The sequence below is a fragment of the Argopecten irradians genome, chromosome 11 (assembly GCF_041381155.1).
Source record: "Argopecten irradians isolate NY chromosome 11, Ai_NY, whole genome shotgun sequence".
In the NCBI taxonomy this organism is placed as follows: Eukaryota; Metazoa; Mollusca; class Bivalvia; order Pectinida; family Pectinidae; genus Argopecten; species Argopecten irradians.
Window position 1 is genome coordinate 6359406 of NC_091144.1, and position 21118 is coordinate 6380523.

The following is a 21118-nucleotide window of genomic DNA, read 5'->3' on the forward strand; positions in this document are numbered from 1 at the left end:
AACGCACATTTGCTGTGTGAACCTGTACTATTAGTGAAGACGAAGGCGTTAGAATCAATATTTGTTATATTATCCATATCTTTGTAGACTTATCTCTGTATAAATGTTGGGTGTAGTTACTTGTCTAAGAACACAGATATAAACCACACACAAATGTGTGTTCCTTATAGATGCCCTACCAACCCTATCTTTCCTGGTCACTGTTACAAGGCAATCGTGTTCAAAGGCTACAGTAATAAACACTGGTTTTCTTATTCTTCATCCGCAAAATATCAACATCGATCTGCAAGTTACAAACATTTGCCATCACAAGATCACTAAATACCAACGTAACACTGTAGTCACCATCTCCTCATTACACTCCTTGTATCCCGAGCTGTTTGTATACGGAGAAGCTATCAAAATTCAAAAGATTCAGATTAAAAACACATCAGAAAAACACATGAAAGAACGTGATCAGAAACACATCATTGATTCCGATCAGAAGCATTAAACAGTCAAACTGCAGTGAACCTGCCAGTACAATATCTATATCAGAGCCCCAAGGACCTGTCTAAACATCCATAATCTTGGTCATTCAAACAACTGAAAGGTCAAAGGTGACACTCTGGAGGAAACTGAATGATAATGAGTTTGGCTTACAAACAGAACTCTAGATGGAAGAGGTGTAGAGGTGAAGGTTTTGTTTTCAAGCCTATAAATCAACAATTGTAGTGCTTTGTTTTATTTCATTCTTTTCATGGGCCCAACAAAAATCTTTTTCTTCTTTTTTTTTCTTCAAAATATTGACCATGAAGTTAGTTTTTCAATCCATTCCTTAAATTGTAAAAAAAAACCCAAACCATTTCACAAATCCAAAATAGATCTTTTAACTTAATTCTTTTGCAATGCAAGAACATTTTCAAAACCCAATTTTTTTTTATCCAAGAACAAGGTTTGGACCCACAAAACCATTATAATTTCTCTAAATCAGATTCTTTATTTTGAGGTAGACTACTGTCAGACTGAGTACAAAATCATAACATAGCCGTGAAAATATGTACATCCATCAATGATAACCATGGCTAAAATCCTTTAGTCAATTTTCATATCAAACAAATACTTCAAGTTTTCATATTTACTTTAGAGAAATAAATTCTAATGATGGTTGGGTTCCAGTACATGGTGTACACAAATATGCCAGTAAGACAGAGTTAGATCTGTTTGTTTTCAGAATGGTTTAATTGAACAAGTTCTTGGGAAGCTGCGTCTTGGAATGAATCAATTCTCCACAGCTGATTGACAGAGATTTTATATTTGTTACATCAGAGACTTACCATATCTTTATTCATATCTCAAAGTCCACGGCATGAAGCTTTTACAGAATTGTCAGCTTTCAACATTGAATTTCTAAAATTGCATTTATATGAATTACAGAAAAATATAGCTTTGTGCAGCTAAAAAAGAGGAATAAGAAATTCAAGACATGGAAACCCTTTTTAAACCCACCGACCTGCCAAGTGACAAGAGTACTAATCTGACTGTGCAGATTTTTCTGCTGTCAAGTTCCCATTTCAATCCCTACCATAACCCAATTGTTCTAAAATTGATTTATTCACATTCAAAGAACTGTCGATTCTCAAGTATGCTTGAGTTAAAGCCAAATCTATGAGAATTTTTATAATTCAATAAATGAATTGATTTGGTTTCCTTTCTTTGCGAATGCAGTGGTACAGACATTGAGTATTAAAGGTATACAAACAGGTGAATGTTCTCTTACTAAATCTCTCTTTCAAGACAAAGCAGCAAGAATGAGTGTATTCAGTCCTAACACACATCAGGGCTATATATCTGTTGTCTTTATACAGTTTGGGATTTACTTGGATGACGGCATCAGATAATATAATTTCCTATTTAGTATTGCAAATACTTCCAAGGATGACAACCTTGGGTAATTCCATTATTAATAATACAGTACCGTTGGTTAGATGTGGATACAATAAAAGGATAAATAATTGTATTACTGTGCATGTTAAATACTGTTTATATATATATTCTCTCCCATTAGCTAGCATTAAGCTTGTTTATTCCATTATTTACTCAATACCCAATTAATGCCTTAATTTAATTTATGAAATGAATTTCAAATTCAATTATTTTTCAAAAGCCATTTGCACGTAAAGTATTCCAATGATACAATACCTTAACATATCAAATCTGAGGCCAACTATATAATATTTAAGATTTCTGAGACGCATATAAAACTGTTTATTGAAACTCTATAGAATGAACATTCAAAGTCTTTATGTGACATGACTAAGTTGTAAGCGACTTATGGAAATATCCTGCTAGGACTGCAGTGGGATAACTGGCACCAATATTGGCAGGTTTAAAGAGAGAGGACTACCACCAGTCTTAATCAATATAGTCTCTATATCCCACGGTTGGTTCAGCATCACAAAGTTAAAACAGACCTATACTCAAACGTGTAAATGAAAATTCATGAATTATTTTTTATGAACACATTACAAACCAGACAATTTTTTATCTTTGAGAAAATGAGGTAGATTTTCATAGAAAGTTGTGGTATCCAAGACAACAAAATCAATTCCAAGTCACTTCGACTGAGATGCCTCACAGGCGTATATATCAGGAATGACATCTAAATGAAAATTTGAAAACAGTATCGCAGAAAGTCTGATCTGATAGCAGAAAGCACAAGTCAGGGCAAAATAGTACCCAACTGAAACAGATGAGGAGCATGTAACTTAATTATATGCGGCCATATGAGGTCACAAGGTTACCTGGAGACTCGCAGTATCTGGTCTCAACCTTCTGCCTTGTAACTTTCCAATATTATATTTTTATTGGCTTCGTGACACGCTGTCAGTCCATGTCACGAATAACTTCGTTCATTTCTGCTTCGTATCATATCTGTCAAAATGTGTTTTTTATTCGACTGAGTTTTGATCTATACAATCTCTTGTTCCAGACGCGATCATATCAAAGACTAGTAAAAAAAAACCTTTAATAATTTATTTTTTTAATAGTAAATGTCAGAAAGGTTTTTTTCTGCCAAATGTTCACAGAAACTACTCACTAACACAATCATATTCTAATTTGTTATACATTCTTTATCTTATCAGATACAGAGAATAAGATAATGTTGTTATCTAAATAACCTCCAACCATTTCACATCAATCTGTATAGATTTTTACTGGTAAGGTAGATTGCTTAAAGCTGCTCTTTATCAAAACGACAAAAAAACTAAAGTCCCTGGAAGGCTATTATTGAAGGAGAGTGGTGACCAGAAACAACAGACAAAACTGAATGTCCTCACTTAACACCGACCTTACTCCACGCACCTTCTACTCATGGTGAAGTCTCACATGTTCAAACTACGGATTCCTCTGACGAGGCCTCAGGTCATCAAATCAGAAGATCATCATGGACGTCACCACCTCCCTAAACTCAACCCATTACGTGAATGTCGTAAAGACGACAAGCGCTACCTTAAATGTCCGGAGGGCTCCCGACAACATTGTCACCACAGCTTCACAGTCAAAACTATGGCTACTGATTGTTTCATGCTTCCTAACTAAAAATCAACACAAAAATTGAATCTGATGTACATTTAGTATAGCAAGCCATATCTAAACCATACTAAAAGATGAAGAAATTGAAAATAGTAAATATTTTAGAATTTTCCGTCAAAGAAATGAACCGAGCATTGAAATGTTTGGGTAGCTTGTACTACACGGAGATTTTTAATAGCAAACATGGTCCTGCAAAATCTCTGTTACTGCAGAAAATGCTGATCAAAAAGAGAATTCTTTTGTTAGACAACGGGATGTAAAAATGTTAGGTTTTCACTAGTAAACCAACCAGACTGACACCGTGCGCTGATATCTAGGAACGCCGATAGCTTTAGACCGTTTTAAAGTCATTAATGATGCGTTCAAACACCTGCCCACTACTTCACTTGCACCAAACACAGATGAAACCAACCACTTGCCTATAAGCTACCCGAAAAAAATGTGTTTTTCACAGAAAACCTGATCATGTCAGGAGTCAGGCTTTGTTTCACAGAGAAATGTCTCCCAGAGGAATCATAAGCCGACCAACCCTGAAACTCCAAAGGCGAATATCAAATCACACAGCAAACAATGACCTAATTATCCATTAAAACCAGGCAAATACCAATGAATGGATACATCGACTGCCTGGCTAGAATTTCAGGTTATTAAAGTATCCCTGTTAATGGCTAAAGTTCCATGGACAGGGAACTATCCCTGATCAGCAGGAATACTATTGGCAGACAACTAGCCCTGACTGGCTGGATTCCATGGGAGAGAATCTCTCCCTGGCTGGCTGGAATTACACAGGAGGGAAACTATACGACAGACAAGCTTAAGTTTTTCTGGCTAAAATGATCAGCGAGTCCTGCTTGGAGATTCCTTGGAATAACAGATATCCCCAACCTGACTAGATCAATTCTTTGGAATGAAAGCTATCCCAAATAAGAGCTTAATCAATTCCTAGGAATGAAAGTCAAACCTTGATATCTGGAACTCTTCTTTTTTTCAATTCTTAAGTTTTTTAAGGCTTTCCCTGACTGCATGGAATTCCTTGAGATAAAAGCTATTTCTTGATGATGGGAATGGTTTGGGATGAAAACTACCCATCGCCTCAAAAAGTCATGAGATCTTTGACAATTAAGTCACAACCTCAAAGCATAAGAGAGATTTCCAAAGGTTTCTAAATGACATAAATACACGCTAAATTTTGAATTCTTTCTCTTTAGAAATTGTAGTACTAGAGACCTTTACTTTTTCTATGACACACTTTATGACCTTCAGCATAATAGTCTGCCATAATGATGAAGCCACAGAAATCTTTTTCTCCTGAATTCCTTTCCAGGAATTACGGCGCTGAAATCACCGTGAAGTTTCCAAACCAGAAATATTTTACTCTGGAAAACGATAGTTGGTAACAATTACCTTGTTTAAAACAGAGGCAGGAAAAAATTGGCCTTGTCACAAGCTTAATGAAAAGGGAGCAGGGGGCATCTATCAACCGATTGTTTTGGCCGTTTGTTACGACTCTCCTCTATCATTAGCCTCTATATTTAAGTCAGCTCTCACGCTATCAATACACACAATGAATGTTATACGTACACGACACTCCGCTCCCTAAATACCACGTCTAAAAACGCTTTACTTCTGTTCTGGACCTCTGTCCTTCTGGACTGCTATGATTAATTTTCTTATAATTGGTGTACCCAAAGGTCATATTGAAAGTCAACGCAAGTTTCGGATGTCGTGTTTTAGATGTCTGGTGTTCTAGGAACAGAATCAACCTGTGTTTCAGATGTTGTGTTCAGGACTCTATACACACCCCACAGTAATGCTCCAGTTAGATATTGTACAGCCACACAGGCTTGTTGTAACACCAGTGCTCTCTTAACTCAGTAATTATAATCTTCAATCTATAATTAATGTCATTTCTCTTAACAAAATGTCTGCATAATCCTTTTTAACCCGATTTTTTTTAACTTGTGTTGTCCGTCTTTTTTCTTTTTTGACTTCTAGATTTTGTGAAATAGTAATTTGAGGTTTTATAAAGACATCATCATCAGTAAACTTGTTCTGGTGTTGTGTATAATGAGAACGGTACTGTCTACATTACCCATGGTCCGGCGTTAGGGCCGACATTTGGACTCAGACAGAAACACCAGTATATATTATTAGTGACAAAGTAAACAGGTGTCTTAAAACATGTCTAGAAAAACATGCTATTTGCATGGCAATAACACAAACACAGACGCCAAACACTTTTGTTTCTTTTTTTATCGTGACAAAAACACGAAAGCTTGGCTTTCGAGACAGGCTATTCTCAATGTGATTAGTTTTCGGCTTCGCCAAGAAATTTCTTTACATATTGCTACATGATCATTTTGTGGCAAAACCCACAAAATTAGTATTGTTTCCTTCCAATTTGCTAATTTAATTTACATGGATATGATTAGCAATACAATATTTCTAATTTTATGTCAAAAGAAGGTTTGTTATTCCATTGGTTTTTTATTTTGATCATCTTAATGATTATTTTTCTTTTCCAACACCAGTCTTTTAGTCTCTGAGTTCTGTCTCCATGGATAAATACTTCAAAGGTAACAAAAATCTATGCTGTTTTGTTCCCTTGTTGAATAAAACAAATACCCTTTGCACTTGTTTTCTATTACATGAAATGCCTTCTTTGACATTATTTTCGTGTTTTGTTCCACAGCCAGTCTACAGTTTGTTGATTTCTCCTTTAAATTCTTTCCCCTCAGTCAGTCTACTATTTTTCAATTTCCCCTTTAAATTCTTTCCCCTTAGTCAGCCTACTATTTTTCAATTTCCCCTTTAAATTCGTCCCCCTTAGTCAGTCTACTATTTTTCAATTTCCCCTTTAAATTCTCTCCTCCTAAACTGTTTAGTTTGCTGAGTAGGTGGACAATGTTGTATAGTCACTTACGTTACTGTTATTGTTCTTTGGACTGACAATATTCACATTATATTTTGAAAGTGCACTACATCCTACATGTAGAGAATTATCCAAGTCTTCTGATCAAACCTGCTTAGGCTGTATTATCAGTAAATACACCCATCCAAGACTCCATATGGTTATAGTATTTACACCAGAATGTCTGTCCTTTGACCATTATAGTGTCCTTAAGTCACACTCTGAGTCAGTTATCTCCCCTATCATTATCTCCCCCTATACATTCACCACTCTGCTGTTTTCTGATAAATGTAAAATCTTAAACAATTATTCAGAGGTTTATGGCCACTGCCATCAAATGCATTTGTACAACAGATCTTTTTACCGTTTCCACCCCTTGTGATGGTTTAGTCTAATTTATGTATCTGCGTCCCAGTCCCTGGGTGTTAGTTGTTATACATATATAGATACCATTTTAAAGAGTACATGCTAACATTGCCCAACCCCTCAGGAGTCCTACCACCTTGAACTGTAATGAAACAGTGTTATGTTGGGTAAATGCCAGACATGCAATATAGTAGCAGCCCTGGCCTCTAGGGACTCATGCCTGCCTTATCCTGGCCTATCTGGACCTACCTATATCCTTATTGATCCTTCAAGGTGTCATGATAAACCATTGTATGTTTGAGGGATATTATGTACTTGTGGATGCTAATGGACGTCCCGCCTGGTTCAATCTCCAGTCGAGCAATTTTACTGTGACCACAGTACCAAGCTGGGGTGTTAATTTGGAGATTTTTTTCTATATTTCACATGCCAGTCCGTGAATACCCCAACAAATAATTCATCATTTTTTCACCAAGCTAATGAGACCATCACTGGTCATGTAGAAGTCCAACCACTAGGTCATCTTACTACAACATAAATGATTTCCGACTATCAGAGGTGTTGTCCACATTCTTATATTCCAGTCTTACCATCCTTCCCATGCTAATTGTTCAAAACCACTGCTTTCTTACGAAGAAAAGACAGAGAGGATAGATAGACAGTATTGGAGAAGTAATTAGTGAAGCACTAGGCAAACATCAGGAAAACTATAGCCCCAATGACTGGACACAATATTGTGAATAAGAGAGGGGCATTTTATCGTTACTTTAATTAGGACCCTGATGTGGTGTCGGAGTAATAATAGCGAGATATTATCTGGTTAATCAGGTGTTGATATGAAAGCACAGATCTGTAGCAGTTTTTTATCGTTCCATCACAGATGCTGTCAGCGGAGTGTATCCCGATATTGTAGTCCGGCGTTATTGTAGTCCGCCGACCGTTTCCCGTGCCTAACGCTCTGTGGCCAAACTTCAATCTGCCCATACCACAGACACTCAATAATACATGCCTCCATTCATGTTTCATGGGTTTGGTTTGTTCAAACCAATATTGGCTCCATTAATATTTCCACTGTTATCTAACCACAAGATCCACTGTGTCTCAACAACCTATCAGGCAATTCCGAGGGGAAATTTTCAAAGTATACCTTGTAATTTGTATTGTAAAATAATAACTTTGTAAGAGCAAGTTTTCACTGACACACAACTGTTCTATTTATGGCACTGCTCATTTTGAATAATCTTGAAGATCTGGCAAAATATGAATTTACAACAGGAATTTCCAAGTCAATTTATTTAATCATTCAATAGGAATTACTTCAGTATTGACTCAATGAAATGAACTTCTTTCAGAATCCAAAAATAAAGCAGACAACACTATTCCACGCCTACATCCAGAAACACTATATATAGACACGCTCATTATATCTTTCTTACATATTTATATGTTTATGATATCATATGACTTTATCCATCCTCGACGAAAATGTCACAAGGAATTTCTATCATTAAAATTTTTGACTTTGGAGACAATACCCATCAATGAATTTAAAATTTGAGAAATCCATTACACCTTGAATTTGAAATCCATTACATCTCCAATTTGAAATCCATTACAATAAAATTGACCAAATCTTTCACCTGAAATCCAAACGAACCTAATGATGCTATTTGATGACTGTTGATCTTTGTTTTTCACCTTCACAAGTAAACTATATGATGTCATACGATCTCTCTGCTTTTCACCTTCACAAGTAAACTATCTGATGCCATAAGATCTCTCTTTGTTTTTCACCTTTACAGGTAAACTTTCTGATGTTATAAGATCTCTCTTTGTTTTTCACCTTTGCAGGTAAGATCTCTCTTTGTTTTTCACCTTTGCAGGTAAACTATCTGATGTCATAAGATCCCTCTTTGTTTTTCACCTTTACAGGTAAACTATCTGATGTCATAAGATCTCTCTTTGTTTTTCACCTTTACAGGTATTGAAACTATATGATGTCATTAGATCTCTTATAGTTATCTCCCCTTTCTGTTACAGTAATTCCCCCTTTCTATTATAGCCAATGATTTGATTACTAAGATCTCTGGTAGTTATCTCCCCTTTCTGTTACAGTAATTCCCTTTTCTGTTATAGCCAATGATTTAATTACTTAGATCTCTGGTAATAGTTATCTCCCCTTTCTGTTACAGTAATTAGCCCTTTCTGTTATAGCCAATGATTTCATTACTAAGATCTCTGGTAGTTATCTCCCCTTTCTGTTACAGTAATTTCCCTTTCTGTTATAGCCAATGATTTCATTACTAAGATCTCTGGTAGTTATCTCCCCTTTCTGTTACAGTAATCCCCCTTTCTGTTATAGCCAATGATTTCATTACTAAGATCTCTGGTAGTTATCTCCCCTTTCTGTTACAGTAATCCCCCTTTCTGTTATAGCCAATGATTTCATTACTAAGATCTCTGGTAGTTATCTCCCCTTTCTGTTACAGTAATCCCCCTTTCTGTTATAGCCAATGATTTCATTACTGAACCGCCTCTTCTCATCTTGTGTTTTAAGTGTCCTCCTATTTCTCTATTTCCTTTGTCCTGTCAGCCAATCAAGACCTTAGATAAACTGTGATGTTTCTGCTTGCTTTTATTTATGTTAAGACAAAAACAATGGATTGTGTTTGGTTGTGAATCACAAGTGATGAGTTCATTTTCTTAGAAATGGTGGTTGAAGCCAACGTGAATCCATAAATCTTAACCTTTATTGTAGAAAGTTTTTATACATTTCTTTGATTTCACTCACAGTTTTCAGCTGGTAACACCAAAATAATATGTCTAGCTATCTAACTACATTCTTTCTATCATGAATTCTAATTTGATATTTTTTCCTCTGTCTACCTGTAAATTAGGGATATCTTCCCAGGTATGGACCATTGTCATACTTGTAAATTAGGGATATCTCCCAAGGTATGGACCATTGTCTCACCTGTAAATTAGGGATATCTTCAAAGATATGGACCATTGTCACACTTGTAAATTAGGGATATCTCACACGGTATGGACCATTGTTTCACCTGTAAATTAGGGATATCTCCCAAGGTATGGATCAATGGCTCACCTGTAATAATTATATCTCTTGGCCAAATCTCTCCAATATGCATTATAATAGTAAAGGTCCTTTACTACCACCTAAGACTGAGATAGTTGAGTGATGTCCTAACATATTACCACAATCCCATGCAGCTGCCAGGTACTGACTGAATATCAATGATATTTGGTTTTTTCTAGGTACTCAGGTTTTTCCCCACTTTCTTAACCTGGTACGACCTTAAATTTCCGTGACTGTTAATAGGACGTTTAAACCAATCAAACAAAATCAATCATGTTACTTAAATATTAATTCATTAGGAAATAAGTCGCATGCCAAGGAACTCAGAGGTCAACAGAAATTAAATTAAATGGTGAAACAAAAACTACTAAATCTCAAATTTAATCATTCATACATATTTCCTATAAAACTTTTAAATTACTTTTTTAACGTCAATGCTTAAAACAGTGTTTTGCCTATCAAAGAGCCAGTTTTAGGTCGGCTGATGGCACAGTCTCAGTTCACTGGTTGGCCGTTATCATCAGTGATATTTCACACTCATCATTATCACTGGCGTTTCATGGCTGTGGCCAGACCGCCTTTGTGATACGTAACATTAAACACACAAACACGACCAGAATAAAGCCAATATTCCTTTTTCTGTTATACACTCTCCTAGTCCATCATTTATGTTGGACTTATCAAGGGCACAGCTCATCCTTCTCCATGTGATAACCAAAGGTACAACAGTAAAGTACAAACCCTATCTAAACAAGATAAAAAACAATTAGTCATTCATTAACACCAAGTATATGTATCATTAGTTTTAATGAATTTATTGATTATTCTAGCCACTATGACTTTCGTCTAATGGGCATGTTTTTGTTTTGTTTTTTGTTTTGAGAAAACGCTTACCTGAGTATTGATATGCAAAATTCTGCAACATATGGTACATGTTAGCAAAGCCATCTACGATTTCAAATGTTCTTTTAATACTTTACAACGCGATATTCTTGATATGACGGATAGACAATATTCATTATCAATAGATTCCTGTGCAAATATAGAGCATTATGATGTCAACCAAGCAGATGAAACAGCAAGCAAACAGGCGCTCTAGTTGAAACACCTAAAACCAATACTGAATCAATCTATCAACATCACCAGCATCTTACTTCTCGCTATCAACATTGATCAATATCTATCAATGATGTATCTACACCTTGTAAATATACCTATAAAGTACAGTACACTTGCCAGCCTTTAACAATGATATTCAATGTGATCTAAACAATGGGACCCTGATTATCATCGTGTAAAATCTTCACAAGAATTCCACAACCATTTAACTCATTCATCCCTACAGACACGTTTGAACGGTTCTACAACTACAGCTGGACAGGTTCATTATAAAATTTCAGGGAGGATTGAGTTTACATTAAATATTTTAATAATAAACCTTTCTAGATGAGGTTTAATTTACTGATGTCATGAGATGATATTAATTGTATTACATCTAGAAACCATTGTCTCCCCCACCCCTCCAATACAGTAAAATATTCAAGCAAGCATATAGCAGCTAGAATAATGAAGCTAATGATTTCGCAAACTGATAAATTATCAAATTATCAAAATTAGAATCAAATTCATGATTGTTTTCACATCTTTAGTATTTTTTTACTGTATGAGAATGCTGTAATGACAAAAGTTTCCCCCATACTTGACACGGTTAACCCGCGGTTGCTAGGGAAACGCTAACTCTATCTTTTACAGGGTTAGGAAAAAGATAGTTCACATGTGTTAAGACAATGATGTTATGTCAACACTACATGCGGTGCCCACTGTGATCTCAGATATGTACACTTGTACAACGTCATTAATTTTAACACAATGTGACGTCCCTGTGATGATGCAGTATAAAAATAATTCTATTCACAGATATAGAATCGCATCATTTTTGGTTAAAGTATGGGAGAAAAATAATCAAACATGCATAGGTCTGTCAGGTGGATAGGGATACTGCAATCCTCAATTGTTAAACATTTTGGCAGTCAACATTTGGCAAGCCTTATTCTCATCAGCCAAAATCTTACGTTCGGGTTCGAGATATCCCAGTTCACTTGACAAACCAATGTAGGATTATGTTAATCAGTATATGTATCATTAAATTACATATACATGCAATCTAATTCTATTTTACGAACTCAGATGGCCCAGAGGGAGCCTGAGGTTAAACTAGATTTAAACTTTTTACGTAAAAATTTTCATCATTTTTAAAATAATAAATCAGTCTGATATGCCATAGGTGAATATTACTCTAGGTTGGTAACTATCTATTTATATATATTTACCCTATCTGTGAAAGTTTTATCTCTGTGTAGATCTGTATTAAATTATTGTCTTATATTTTGCTATTCCATATTACAGAGTTATCTGCACTTGCAGGTAGGTATTTTTGTGCCATGCATTTGATGCCATTTGAATCGTTACCTATGACAGAAGAGATGAAGCACTCCCTGTGAGTATATCTATATATAGACTTCTATAGGTGAATACCTCTCTTCCTGTAAGTTACTTTGGAATTGTCACTCATGGTTTAGACAATTAGAGGTGAACCTGTCCTCATCAAAGCAATCAACAGATGGAATACCAACAGAATTCATTGGAGGGCAGGTGAACTTCACTAAAAACAAACACCTGCTTGGAGGCACAAGAACTAGCCACAGCCTGACTACAGGGTCTATTTCGCTGACTTAAACATCATACTGTGGCCAATCGTATTTCAGCCAACTTATAGACAGAGATTCAAAGTAGGCTTACTAATTAGAATAGCATCTTTAGTATATACCTACCATGGGCTGCTACTGTATTTGAAGTAAATTTATCAAACCGATTCCAATAGGAATTCCTGTATACATACCAACAGAGGATAATGGTGAAGTTTCCACTAGAAGGTAAACTTACCGGACAGAGTCCCACGCTGGGGGTCTGTGTGGCCGTCTCCATCATCATAAACATATCTAGGGGGTTGGAGATGATGCTCTGTCCCCCTGCGGAAGTGTACAGGTATTGACCGGCACCGAGATCCCAAACGTATTTACTACACATGAATGTTCTAAAGCTGAGTCCTCATAAAGTTCTAAAGGTACTCCCAAAATCTATATCAATATACACTGCTACACATCAAGGTAGACCACGTGGAACTCAGTATATACTGCTACACTTTAACGCTGTACTCCCACGTGTACTCAACATTTAGGTAGTGTCTCCATAAAAGTTGTCAGTGTTTACAGGAGCGATCCAGCACGTCCCCACAGCCAGACAATGCTTTACTGAGCCTGTGTCATTCTCCCTCACAGCTATACTCGCTCGCTACACTGGTTATCGGAGCCAGCACACCACTCTTTGCTTATAAGCCTCTCGTGCGCTGTTCTGTCATTCTTATAGCTTCACGCGCATCATATGGAAATAGCATTTTTTTACCTTAAAAAAGTTACGATTTGCCTCATGCAATTGTGGAACATATCAACTGTGGGATGATTACATGGGTATTGACCTGGGAGAGAAGGGGCTGACCACGCCAGTATAAAGGAAGCACTCGATGGTGTGTGTACTGAGCTTATTGTATTATAACTCTAGTCTTTGAAGCCACACGACCCTGCCCCAAGGGAGCCACAACTTCATGCTCCAGTATTACCCATCACTAGGCCCCCTAAGGAATTCCAGCTTCACGCATGACAACCCAGCAACATGCTCACAGAAAATCTAATTTTGGTGTTGGGCATTTACCGGTTAACAATCGCCTGCCACGCTTTCATCATGGCCTTAAAAGGCAAAGACTTATCATGGTGATATCTACTTAATGACTCTTTTTTTTCCTCTCTCTCTCTGGTCATGTCATTGTTTATTCATGTCGATACAAAGCATCAGCAATGAGTTTTAATAGAAATTGTCTACAACTGTTCATGTACCAGTTTCATTTCAAGCATCAGCTACTGGAGATTATCTAAATGTATACAACAGATCAAGCACCAGCATGGTGCTAGTAATCAAACTTCAATGAATATATTCTGATTAAGATATTTACCTATAGATAGATATTAAAATACTGCATTATAGCTTCTGTATGTATGTTATATCAGGAAGTTATTTATATGTGTAAAGGTCAATAAAGGAAGGGGGTGTAACTGTTTCCAAAAACTGAAGTGTAACAGTTTCTCAAAACTGAAGAGTAACGTTTTCTCAAAACTGGAGTGTAACAATTTCTCAAAACTAGAGTGTAACAGATTCATGAAAATGGGGAGTAACAATTTCTCTAAACTGGAATGTAACAGTTTCTCTAAAATGAGGGTAACAGTTTCTCTAAACTGAGGTGTAACAGTTTCTCTAAAATGGGATGTAACAGTTTCTCTAAAATGGGATGTAACAGTTTCTCTAAAATGGGGTATATAACAGTTCCTCTAAACTGCAGTGTAACAGTTCCTCTAAACTGGAGTGTAACAGTTCCTCTAAACTGAAGTGTAACAGTTCCTCTAAACTGTGAGTGTAACAGTTCCTCTAAACTGGAGTGTAACAGTTCCTTTAAACTGGAGTGTAACAATCATTAACTTGTGTCATATAACACCATAAGACATGACATAATTTTTCTGACCAAAAAAGAGATTCCCTATGTGTACAAGAATTGACCATCTTCATGACAAATCTTCATGACAAATGTGTCAGTCATCCTTCTCTCTAAACACTTTGTAGAAAGTTTAATACCATAGACATAACCTAAAACAGTTACCCCCATAATGAATAGAGTCAACTCACCATGTGAATCTTCACTTAAAATGCAGCCTAACACACAGCTATATAGTAAAACTGCAGCAATGTACTATGTACCAAGACAGATATTCAAATTATTAAAGGATATCAAAATGAATTGTCTCATCTTAGTTGCCATGTAGGTAAGATCCCCATTAGGATATGATCTGTAAAGCTGCTAGTAATCCCCAATCACTGTATCAACTGGTTTTGGTGAGGTGTAGAGGAGAAGAAAATCAACACTTACCTGAAAAATACAAAAGTGAAATAAATAAATGACATGAAATGTAATGTCTTGATTATACATATTCAATAAACAGGCTTTTGATTACAAGCATTTATTGTACTTGGGAAAATATGAGATGATTATTGAAGTCCGCAACCACCTTCACAGTTGCACTGCTTTCAGAAAATATCATCTGAAAATATCCTAAATGAAAAACTAATCAAGTGTTTTTGAGATAAATGTCAGGCATGCTCAGTGCTGGGGAGGGTGGGAGTGAAGAAAGTGAAAAACAGAGTAAAATCAAAATCCCTCAGTTTGTTTGGTTCCTTCAATGGAATGTATCAAAATGAATTTTTGCTTCATTGTTTATTTCTCAGGGCACTTTCACTTGAATGTATTGATTTAGTTACAAACTTTGTATAACTATTCAGTTCAACTACATGTATCAAACATATAACTACAATGTATAACTATGTGGATTAACTACAATGTATAACTATGTGGATTAACTACAATGTATAACTATGTGGATTTACTACAATGTATAACTATATGGATTAACTACTATGTATAACTATATGGATTTACTACAATGTATAACTATATGGATAAACTACAATGTATAACTAAGTGGATTAACTACAATGTATAACTATATGGATTAACTACTATGTATAACTATGTGGATTAACTACAATGTATAACTATATGGATTAACTACAATGTATAACTATGTGGATCAACTACAATGTATAACTATGTGGATTTACTACAATGTATAACTATATGGATTAACTACTATGTATAACTATGTGGATTAACTACAATGTATAACTATATGGATTAACTACAATGTATAACTATGTGGATCAACTACAATGTATAACTATGTGGATTAACTACAATGTATAACTATGTGGATCAACTACAATGTATAACTATGTGGATTACCTACAATGTATGACTATGTAATTATATGTATAACTCAGCAGATTTACAGTAATTCCTTCGCTATACATCAATCTACTACATCATAGTGTAACTATACAGTAATATATAACTGGTTCAGTTTTCTACTCTGTATGGCACTGTGTAAGATAGTAATGAGGTTGAGTGCCAATGCCTACATTATACAAATTCGTCAATTTTGCCAGCATTTGTGGAAATTGATGCAGTTTTATTGAGCGATCAATTGGACAATTTGATAGATTATCTGGTCAATGTAGTATGGCTGTCTTTATGATGCTTTGACGGCTACGATTGCACGACTGGATACATTTGGTCAGTGAAGTTGGTCCGACGTATCAAATCAATATGTATCAATTAATGATAGAACGCTGATTCCAGCTGTCTTACTGTCAATCACAAACAATCACATCCTTCCCCACACCCCCTTCAGTTCCGACTTCCCTCAGCTTTGACCTCTCTCCAGCATAAAACTTCCTCCAGCTCTGAGCTTCCTCCAACCATACACATTTAAAAAATCACATCCTCTCCAACTTTTCCCCATTTTGACCTTCTTCAAGCAAAACATTCCCTCTAGCCCAGAACCCCCTTCAACCATACAACACAAACAATAACATTCCCCTCCAACCTCCTTCCAGCTCCATTATCCTTTCTTTGACTCCCTCACCCTCTCTTCCATTTGTTCCTTTACTTTCCAGCTCAAACTTCCCTCATCCTCAGACCACCCTTTAGCTTAAAACTCTCTCCATCCATACCACTCAAACAATCATACAGTTTCTCGGGGCGGGGTGGGAAATAAGCAAAGCAATGCTAATTATAATTCAATATACTTCTTAACAAAACCTGTCACTAATCAACAAAGCTGCTTATTACTTAGTAAAGAAAAGAAGAAATATCTCTATTAACTGATAATGAAGACTAGACTGGTTATCTAAAGTACGTTGTCAATATCATTTAAATCAGGTATCTTCACATTATAACACTGCTAGGAAGCCTGAAAACAGCAGACTGAGGTTCATTATTGTTAAAACAAATGTCACTGTATAGAGAGGTTTTGTAGTGTAACACAGTAGTGAGTTTGACTTATGGATTATTGACTTGAGGAATGCTGATGAGGTCCAATGTACCCAGAGGGGCAGCAGTTTATGGTCCACCACCTGCCAACTACACAAACCCAAATTGCATTATATCTCCTTTGTTTTTCCTACTGACTTATTGAGGAATAGTCAGATCACCCTCAGGAAAGAAAAGTGACCAAAGCTTTGATCGGTCAGCTGGTGAAGAAAAAACCACTTCCTTAGCCAAAGGTGTTCTGTCTATCAGATACAACACTGAACTGTCACCACCACACACTGTTGTCTTCTGCATTGAGTTGTGAACACAAAATCGCAGGGTTTGACAGGGTGTGTCTGGGCTGTTGCCAGGTTGACAGCGTTTTTGATTTGTTCCTTTGTTTGGCAGCGTTTGTCAATTTCTGTTTGAGCTGTTGCCTGGTTTGACAGTGTCTGTATGAGTTGTGGCCTAGTTTGCCAGTGTCTGTATGAGTTGTGCCCTGGTTTGACGCTGTCTGTTTGAGCTGTGGCCTAGTTTGACAGTGTCTGTTTGAGCTGTGGCCTGGTTTGACAGTGTCTGTTTGAGCTGTGGCCTGGTTTGACAGTGTCTGTTTGAGCTGTGGCCTGGTTTGACAGTGTCTGTTTGAGCTGTGGCCTGTTTGAGCTGTGGCCTGGTTTGACAGTGTCTGTTTGAGCTGTGGCCTGGTTTGACAGTGTCTGTTTGAGCTGTGGCCTGGTTTGACAGTGTCTGTTTGAGCTGTGGCCTGGTTTGACAGTGTCTGTTTGAGCTGTGGCCTGGTTTGACAGTGTCTGTTTGAGTTGTGGCCTGGTTTGACAGTGTCTGTTTGAGCTATGGCCTGGTTTGACAGTGTCTGTTTGAGCTGTGGCCTGGTTTGACAGTGTCTGTTTGAGCTATGGTCTGGTTTGACTGTAAAGTGGGGTTGAGTTATCACAATTAGGTGTTAATTGTTATAGAAACAACAGATGACTATTAGCAGTAACACTAATATCTTACTGTAGCCATCTAGAGAAGATTAACTGATACCATTCCACCATTCCTCATCACACATTACTGTATTGTTGTCACTTCTCAACACAAATACACACAAATTGCATCAGTTCTGCAGTGTTTCAAATTTGAACAGTTATGGGGTGACACTCTGAAAGATTTCCTTATTTCATTTTCTCTGCTTTTGAAATAATCATATGGCATCATATTTAGCACTTAACCAACCTTTTAAATACATCCAGAGTGTGAGCAATTAAGTGTTAACTGAGCTGTAATCACATACAGCGGCACATGCACTAATGAAGGGTGGTCAAGGTATTTCCTACCCTGACAATGAGGTGTAACAAATATCAGGCTCCGTACATGGAGAGTATACAGCTCTATGTCAACAAACACCTGCCACCTACAAATGTACACTTCAAACCTTCATTAATATCTATAAAATGTTTTCTTGGAATCCTAATTAGTGCCTCAAATTTTGATCGATGTCTACGAAACATTTTACATAAATCTTAATCAATGGCCTAGAAATGTTTGATTTAATCTCAATTTTGTTGAGTTACTTCATGCTCAATTAAATTATAATAACTGCATTGATTATAGACAAATCAGCTGACGTTTCCATTCAACAGAGAATCATTTGAAACATTAGTATGAAAGCTAGGGGTTCACAGTTTTCTGCTCTTTTCTCATCTTCATACAATGGCACTATAACAATAAAAGCTGTCTCCCAGTGGCCTTTGTCTATAGATGTACACTGACAATTGATTTTTATACAAAAGCAGCGTCCCAAAGGGCTATAGTTTCCATAGAAACTGATCACTCCCTTAAATTAGAGGCCAGTATCGTTACAACAAATTGAATATCCCCTCCGGTACTCGCCTACCTTTTAATGAAACAGGCAAGACGTTCTCCTAGCTAAGATGTCAATATGTAAAATGAAATTAGTTTCATGGGCAAGTAAAAAATAATTTGTTAAAACAGTGTAGCCTTGGAGGGAGCCCCTATGGACACATTAAATGAGGACAATCGCGTTTTATGGAAAGGTTACCTCTAGTCTTCTTAACATTTGTGTTTTAATTATATTTTAAATTGTTTTTATTAACATACACCTGGACTTGTAATGGGACTACGACAGTTAAAAATGTTTCATTTAGTTTGTGAAATGTACATAATGCGATAACATAATGGGAACAAACTCCGCCAAAAGTTTATAGCCATATTTGATATTTGCAAATTCGGTGAATCTCCAAAATATTTTTATATCACTTATCTATTTTGAAAGAAGAATGGGTCATTTGAAATATTTGCATTTGTCAAAATAAATGTAAATCTAAATTTCTAAGCAACATGCATCCAACTAGGGGGTCATTGATTCCTCACTAAAATAAAGCAATTTTAGGACATGTTTTAAGGCTAATAGCATTGTTTTAGTTAAAAGTACAAAAAAAAATCCCATATGGAAGCAAAAATCAATGTTTTTTCGCCCTACAATTTGGTCTAAGTGAACCCATATGTGATTAGTTCTAAGGAGAGGTGTCGGTCCAAACTACCTAATCCGAACAAAACCCTATATACAATTATACCGCTAACGCAAACAGCCACCAGAGCTAAAAATAAATATCGGAGGAAAAACATTATTTACCTTTTACAAACACATCGTACTGTCGTAGTATGGGAAGCTGTATAAATACATCAGAGAGTGGAAGTATGAACCAACACTGAGCTGTTACATACATCAGACATTTGTACGATCGTCCTGCACCTAATTAACCCCATGGTGTTTTGTCACCAATATAAATCCACTCTGGTATGTAGTTATGTTTTTTTGTCTTTTAGGATGAATCATTTCTGATATAATACAAATATTTTGGTCATTGTTTGACAAAATAATACGGAGCAAATATTTCAGTCAGTTTTAACATTGATCTGGTATATCTTTTGTTTTAATGCTAACGATTGCTTGTATGATTAAACATCCTATTAATAGCCATGGTCATGTTAAATGTCAAAGTGCAGGTACTACAGTATGTAGACACTATGATATGTGCAGGTAACTAATACATAAACAGGTAGTATTTGATGATTTGCACATACTGCTAAATGTGAATGTGCAGGTATCTTTGTATGTGCAGGTACAAGAGAATGTATAGATGCTATGGAATGTGCCGTTAGGTAATGCATAAGCAGGTAAAAATTTATGACGTGCATATACTTTTGATGCACAGGTACAATTGAATGTGCAGGTAAATTGCCATTAACAGGTAATATATTTTATGATATGTATGAGATGACTGGGTTAACTAAGTGTTATATAGTAACCTTATAGATCTAACACACCCTGTACTATGAATGAAGTATGATATAAGCTATTGAAGTACAATATTAGGCTATCGATATAAATGTTACAAATGAGATATTCTGATGCCCACCCTACCGTACTGTATAACATTTCCTTATGTTCTGATATCATTTTTACTGCTATTATCAGGGTATTGGAGCGATATAACCGAGAAGGTCACCAGGCCTGCTAGGATCCGAACTTGTTACAAATACTGCTGACAATTAGCCAATATTTGGTTTCATAATGGGCAAGAACAGTGTGTTTTCCGATCCTGTATTATTTTTTAACCTCATATATCATTTTTATGGCTTGACATTAACCAATTATTTTATAATGATGCCTAATTAGCAAGCTTTTAAGGACCTTTATTCAGATTGAATGTGTAGCATGGTTTCTATGTAGTCAAACAAGAATACTGACTCACAGCTCTGTACTTATAGACATTTATTGGCAGGAGGACAACATTAATATAGCAATGACATCAACTTTTTCAATCATTTTATTGGTGTTTTTTATACTACAAATGCTATAAATAAGCTCTATTGATAAAGATAAAGATATAGAGGTACCTAGATAAAATTTGATACCTGATAAGTGACCAAACAAGATGGGGTAAGACAGGTACCCGCCCCTATTCACTTGCGTACAACTAAAACTTGATTTCCATATGTACCCCCTATCCACTTGTGTACAACTAAAACTTGATTTCCATATGTACCCCTATCCACTTGCGTACAACTAAAACTTGATTTCCATATGTACCCCCTATCCACTTGTGTACAACTA

The 21118-nt window shown here is 36.1% G+C and overlaps 1 protein-coding gene across 10 annotated transcripts in view; it reads right to left on the reverse strand.

The window, feature by feature from the left end:
- LOC138334375 (nucleolysin TIAR-like) overlaps positions 1-21118 on the reverse strand; it is a 231491-nt gene that overhangs the window by 58236 nt on the left and 152137 nt on the right. Inside the window, exon 1 of one of the 10 annotated variants that reach the window (XR_011210123.1) lies at positions 12894-12950. The exons of the other annotated variants lie outside the window; for them this stretch is intronic. The gene's annotated coding sequence lies outside the window, so the exon portion shown is untranslated. Of the gene's footprint in view, positions 1-12893; positions 12951-21118 lie in introns of those variants that run through there. 10 annotated transcript variants of the gene reach the window in all.